The sequence below is a fragment of the Herpailurus yagouaroundi genome, unplaced genomic scaffold (assembly GCF_014898765.1).
Source record: "Herpailurus yagouaroundi ecotype Mexico unplaced genomic scaffold, PumYag 159, whole genome shotgun sequence".
NCBI classification, from domain to species: Eukaryota; Metazoa; Chordata; class Mammalia; order Carnivora; family Felidae; genus Herpailurus; species Herpailurus yagouaroundi.
This window is the reverse complement of record NW_024412400.1, coordinates 34,553,276-34,560,119: the sequence shown is the minus strand read 5'-3', so window position 1 is coordinate 34,560,119 and position 6,844 is coordinate 34,553,276. Positions and strand designations below refer to the sequence as shown.

At 35.8% G+C, this 6,844-nt stretch overlaps 1 non-coding gene across 1 annotated transcript; it reads left to right on the top strand.

Moving 5' to 3' along the window:
• The first annotated feature begins 299 nt into the window (after positions 1 to 299).
• Positions 300 to 403, top strand: LOC121034273 (small nucleolar RNA U13). Its single transcript, XR_005792353.1, has one exon. It is a non-coding gene; the product is annotated as a small nucleolar RNA U13 (small nucleolar RNA).
• The last annotated feature ends 6,441 nt before the right edge of the window (positions 404 to 6,844 follow it).

The following is a 6,844-nucleotide window of genomic DNA, read 5'->3' as shown; positions in this document are numbered from 1 at the left end:
CCCCTAATTTCTATTAAACCGTTGAAATATGGTCAGTTAAAATTGTGTATTTTTTTTTTTTTTGGTGCAAAAATGTGTTAGTAAAGCATGAGGATGGGGCCCATGGGCAGATAATAGCTGCCTAAAATTTTGTACTCTTGAACTACCAATTTAGTGTAGGTCTTGTATTTATATACTAATAAAAGCAGTGTTTATAAATCATTACAAATTGCTGCTGTTATGTTATCTGAACAAAAATTATAATTTGTTAGCTAAAACTTACCTCTCCAGTTGTATATTTTAAAAAAGTTAGGTTTCTGATCCTCTTGTAGTTCATAAGTGTGATGATTGGGTGTTCATGTTGTTGTGTGATATGTGCCTCCCTTAAACCTTGTTACGACCTTGGCACATTGCCCATCTGACATAGGGAAAAAAAAAGGTTCCATATTTATCAGCTAGATACATATATATATGTGTGTGTGTGTATATATATATGTGTGTGTGTGTGTGTGTGTGTGTGTGTGTATATATATATATAATTCCCCTTAATTGAGATTCATTATGGGTAGTTTTTTGGGGGGAGGGGTGTCCTGGGGGACAACCATCTGGGATTCTCTTAATATGTTTATTTTTTGCTAGAGAGCCTAAGGAAACATCCATAGGAGTAGATAGATGATAGTTGGTTTTGACAAGGTGGTGATCAATTGAAATTATTTTGGGTTTTTTTTTTTTGGTGGTTAGGAAACTTTCACATTTTCATTGAAAATCATTAGTTGTCTTAAGTCTTAGTATACTTTACCCACCATTTCATTATTAATATTTTTCCTAAGTAATTGGTATTGTTCTGGGTTTTAGGTCCTGATTCTACCTACAAGAAATGTCTACTGTGTGTGTGTGTATGGTAGCTATGTATGCCATATCAACCAGCAGCAATGATTTCATCCTTAACTTGTGAAGAATTTATGATTTCTTTAATTCTGTATATTGCCACCTATTTTCTTTCTGTTTCTCTCTTCCTTTCTTTTCTTTCTTTCTCCTCTTTTCTTTCTTTCTTTCTTTTTTTTTAAAGTAATCTCAAGCTCAACGTGAGGCTCGATTTACAACCTGGAAATCATGTGTCACATGCTTCACCAATTGCTCCAGCCAGGTGCCCCTCCTTTTATTTTATATCATTTTTTGTCGTTTAAAGTTGTGGCTGTCAATATAGCCCATTAGAAAAACCTCTCTTTTGCCTCTGAAGGAAGGTTGGCCCAAAGAATGGAAAGAACCTTCTATTTGAATACGTTCAAGTATGTAATACCTTTTGTACCATATGAAATTCGGAAAATAAGGGGAGAAGAAAAAAAAAAAGAACTTGCTCTTTGTGCTTACTATATGGGATTAGACTATAATAGTAGTTAACATTTATTGGATGCTTACTTATATGCCATGTTATGCTTAGTGGCCTTCCTAGATTTTATCTTCATAAACTTGTAATGAAGGTAGTGATGATATCCTTGCTTAAGAGATAAGGAAACTGAAGCTTTGGGGGATGTTAACATGCCAAGCATCACATAGTTGAGGAAAAGTCAGGTTTCAAACTCACATCTGACTCTAGAATTTACGTGTATTTTTTCTCTTTTCTTTTTTCCCTTCTCTTCTCTTCTCTTCTCTTCTCTTCTCTTCTCTTCTCTTCTCTTCTCTTCTCTTTTTTCTTTTCTCTTTCTTTCGATTTTATTTTTAAGTACTCTCTACACCCAACATGAAGCTTAAACTTACAACCCTGAGCAAGAGTGTTTTGCTCCACCGGCTGAGCCAGCCAGGTGCCCCTAGAATTTATATTTTTAACTGATTGCATCATACAGTTCTTTATTTTTTAGGTCCTTCAGAGGAAGTTTAAAAGATACTATATAAGTGTAAAGTGTTGTGTTTTTTTTAGTATAATAATCACCACCTTCATCTTACACTACCTGTGTAGTATTTGGAAACAGGATGCAATTTCTGTTCATTGAATCTTTAACCTTTTTTTTTTAATTGAAGTATTAGTTTCAGGTGTGTATGTGTGTATATATATATATATATTCAACAATTTAATACATTACTCATTGCTCACCATGATAAGTATAGTCTCCATCTGTCACCAAGCAATGTTATTACAGTATTATTGATTGTATTCCATATGCTGCATTTTTCACCTCCTTGATTTATAACTAGAAGTTTGTGTCTTTTAATCCATTTATTTTACTTACCCCCCCACTCACCTCTCAACCATTAACTTTCTTTTTCTAACTACTCTTAAATAACTTGATATAGATATAGCCTAGTTTTATTGTACGAGTTATGAGTTAAAAAATTTGGGCTCCTGGGGGCGCCTGGGTGGCGCAGTTGGTTAAGCGTCTGACTTCAGCCAGGTCACGATCTCGTGGTCCGTGAGTTCGAGCCCCACGTCGGGCTCTGGGCTGATGGCTCAGAGCCTGGAGCCTGTTTCCGATTTTGTGTCTCCCTCTCTCTCTGCCCCTCCCCCGTTCATGCTCTGTCTCTCTCTGTCCCAAAAATAAATAAACGCTGAAAAAAAAATTAAAAAAAAAAAAAAATTTGGGCTCCTGGATAGCTCAGTTGGTTAAGCGTCAGACTCTTGATTTCAGCTCAGGTCATGATTGAGCCCTGTGTTGGACTCCCCAGCTGGCAGTGCAGAATCTGCCTAGGATTCTCTCCCTGTTTCTCTGCTCCTCTCCTATTCTTGCTCTCTTGTTTATCTCTCTGAAAATAAATAAATAAACGTTAAAAAAAATAAATTATTTGATGTAGTATGCCTTTGTTTTGAATGTATAAAAAGCTTTGCTTTTGCCTTGGCTTTATAGTTAGAAAGTATGTGGTTTTAGGGGTGCTTAGATGGCTCATTCGGTTGAGCATTGACTCTTGGTTTTGGCTCAGGTCTTGATCCCAAGGTTATGGGATCCAGCCCTGCATTGTGCTCCGTGCTGAGCATAGAGCCTGTGTAAGATATTCTCTCTCTCTCTCTTTTGCCCTCTCCCCGACTTTTCCCCCTCCTCGTGATCTCTTTCTTTCTCTTAAAAAAAAAGAAGAGAAAAAAAAGAAGCCTGTGGTTTTATGCTTTGTTATATATATGTAGCTAACAAAAATGCTTAATGTATGATCTGGTATTATTAGATGTTCTAGTAAGTGGGTGTAGATCATCTTTACAGAATTTTCAAATACGTAAACTCTGAAGTATTTTTCCTCTCCTGCCTAGGTAATTTGTTGGGTGCTATATTGAAACATCTTGCTAAACTTGATCCTAAAGTGTTGGGAATAGAGGAAGGTAGACATAAATTTACTTTTGTTTCATGAATTTACTTTTGAATAAATGAACCAATAGATTACAGTTATTAATCCTTTAATTAAAAAAATGAATAGATAAGCATTACATTTGTGCTGTTTGGCCTCCCCCCTCCCCCACATTCACATGAGAAAAGAATGTGAGCATGAACATTATATCTATCATTAATAGTATTCAGACACATAGAAGGGGATGCTCAGTTTGTGAGTTGGAGCCCCTCTTGTTGGCATGGAGCCCACTTTGGATGCTCTGTCCCCCACCTCTCCCTCCCCCACTCAGTTGCGTGTTCTGTCTCAAAAAGGAGTAAACATTTATTAAAAAAAGTTTAAAATTCTGTCACATGGTTGTAATACAATTTAATAACAAAAGTATTCAACAAAAGCTTAATTAGATAAGATTAAACTTACTTTGCTGTTATGAATAACCTTATAGTGAACATCTTTGAACTGAATCTTTGGATACAATCATTATTTCTTAGGTATGACACATGAAGACTTGGAATTGCGTTTGAATATCACATTTCCTCTTTTTATTTTTTTTATTATTTTTTTAATTTCCTTTTTTTAAATTATATAAATTGCAGAGGTTGGAATTATATAGGGAAAGGGAAACTAATGTATATTGCATCGTGAATGGTAGATAGTCCTAATCTACACAGTGTGCATAGCTCTTTAGCGATCTGCACAGAAGTATTCTAAAACCAATCATTTTCCTTTCATCTATTTCTGTACTCAGTGGACTTGTTCGGTTTTTATTCGGTGTCTCAGCCATTAGGTGTATATGAAAAAGTTCTTTACTTTTTTCTATATAAGCATTTTATCTGATCTCATTTAATTTTGCTATTTATTTTTTTAAAGATGTCATTTTTTAATGTAATCTCTACACTCAGTGTGGGGCTTGAACTCATGACCCCTAGATCAAGTGTTGCATGCTCTTCCAACTGAGCCAGCCAGGTCCCCCTCTAAATTTATTTAATTTTAATTGAAGTACAGTTGGACATATTAGTTTCATGTGTACAACATAGTAATTCAACAATTATATACATTATGAAATGCTCACCAAGATAAGTGTAGTTACCATATAACACTGTACAGAGTTATTACAATATTAATTTTAACTCCAGTGTGGTTATCATACAGTATCGTACTAGCTCCAGGTATAGAGCTATTACAGTATTAATGACTGTATTCCCTATGCTGTGCTTTTCATCCTGTGACTTTTTTTTTTTTTAATAACTGGAGGTTTGTATCAACTTCCTTAACCTATTTTGCCAATCCCCTTTACCTATCTCACCTGTCCCCTAACCTCTACCCTCTGGCAATCCCTAGTTCTGTGTATTTATGAGGAGCCTGTTGCTCTTTCTTTTATTGTTGTTTTGTTTTTTAGACTTCACATATAAATGAAACCATACGGTATTTGTCTTCCTCTGACTTATTTCACTTAACATAACAATCTCTAGGTCAATCCACATTGTCATGAATGGCAAAATTTCATTCTTTTTAATGGTTGAGTAATCTTCCATTTTGTATATATACTATATCTTTATCCATTCGTCTATATTAGTGGGCATTTAGGTTGCTTCCATACCTTTGCTATTATAAATAATGCTGTAGTAAACATGGGGTGCATATAGCAGTTTTGTTTTCTTTGGGTAAATACTCAGAAGTGGAATTACTGGATTGCATGGTATTTCTATTTTTAGTCTTTGGAGGACCCTCTATAGTGTTTTCTGCAGTGGCTGTACTAATTTACATTCCCACTGACAGTGCACGAGGGTTCCCTTTTCTTCACATCCTTACCAACACTTACTATTTTTTATGTTTTTGATACTAGCCATTCTGATTAGTGAGATTGTGGTTTTGATTTGCATTTCCAGATGATTAGTGATGTTGAGCATCTTTTCATAATGTCTATTGGCTGTCTGTATGTTTTTGGAAGCATGTCTATTCCGGTTCTCTGCCCAATTTTTATAAAATTTTATTTATTAACTGAACATTTAAGATTTTATTTATTTTTATTTTTTTAAGACTTATTTTTTATTTTTGACAGAGAGATAGAGTGTGAGTAGGGGAGGGGCAGAGAGACAGGGAGACACAGAATCTGAAGCAGGCTTCAGGCTCTGAGCTGTCAGCACAGAGCCTGATGTGGGGCTCGAACTCATTAGCCTCAAGATCATGACCTGATCTGAAGTTGGACACTTAACCACCTGAGCTACCCAGGCGCCCCAAGATTTAAGTAATCTCTACACCTAAAAAGTGGAACTTGAACTCACAACCCCAAGACTAAGAGTCACATGCTCTACCAACTGAGTCAGCCAACTACCTCTCTCTGCCCATTCTTTAATCAGATTGTTTTTTGGTGTTGAGTTGTAAAAGTTCTTTATATATACATATTTAAAAATTTTTAGTTTTCAAAAAAAAAATTTTTTTTTAAATGTTTATTTATTTTTGAGAGAGAGAATGAGACAGAGCAAGAGCAGGGGAGGGTCAGAGAGAGAGGGAGACACAGAACCCAAAGCAGGCTCCAGGCTCTGAGCTGTCAGCACAGAGCCAGACGTGGGGCTCGAACTCACGAACTGTGAGATCATGACCTGAGCTGAAGTCGGATGTTCAATCGACTGAACCATCCAGGTGCCCCTCAAACAATTTTTTAAGTAAGCTCTACACCCAACGTGGAGCTTGAACTCATGACCCAAGATCAAGAGTCACATGCTTCACTGACTGAGCCAGTCAGGAGCCCCATGTTCTTTATATATTTTGGCTATTAACCCCTTATCAGATATATCATTTGCAGGTATCTTCTCCCATTCTTTAGGTTGCCCTTTTTGTTTTGTTGATGGTTTCTTTTGCTGTGCAAAAGCTTTTTAGTTTGATGTAGTCCCAATGGTTTATTTTTGCTTTTGTTTTCCTTGCCTGGGGAGACAGATCCAGAAAAATATTGCCAAGGTTGATGTCCAAGAGATTACTACTTAAGTTTAGTTTTATGGTTTCAGGTCACACATTTAGCTCCTTAATCCATTTTGAGTTTATTTTTTGTGTATGGTGTAAGAAAGTGGTTTGGTTTCATTCTTTTGCATGTAGCTGTCCAGTTTTCCCAGCACCATTCATTGAAGAGACTGTCTTTTCCCCATTGTATATTTTGCCTTCTTTGATGTAGATTAATTAATTGAGCAGGTAAGTATGGGTTTATTTCTGGCTTTTTCTGTTTTATTCCATTGATGTATATATGTCTGTTTTTGTGCCAGTACCATGCTGTTTTGATTACTGTAACTTTGTAGTATAGTTTGAAAACTCGGATTGTGATACCTCCAGCTTTGTTCTTTGTCAAGATTGTCTTTGCTATTTGGGTTTTTGTTTTACTTTATAAATGTTAGGATTATTCGTTAGAGTTCTTCAAAAAATACTATTGGTATTTTGATAGGGATTGTGTTGAATCTGTAGAGTGCTGTGGGTAGTATGGACATTTTAACAATATTTTTTCCAGTCTTTGAGCAGGTGTATCTTTCCATTTATTTGTGTCAACTTTGAATTTTTTTCTCAGTGTCTT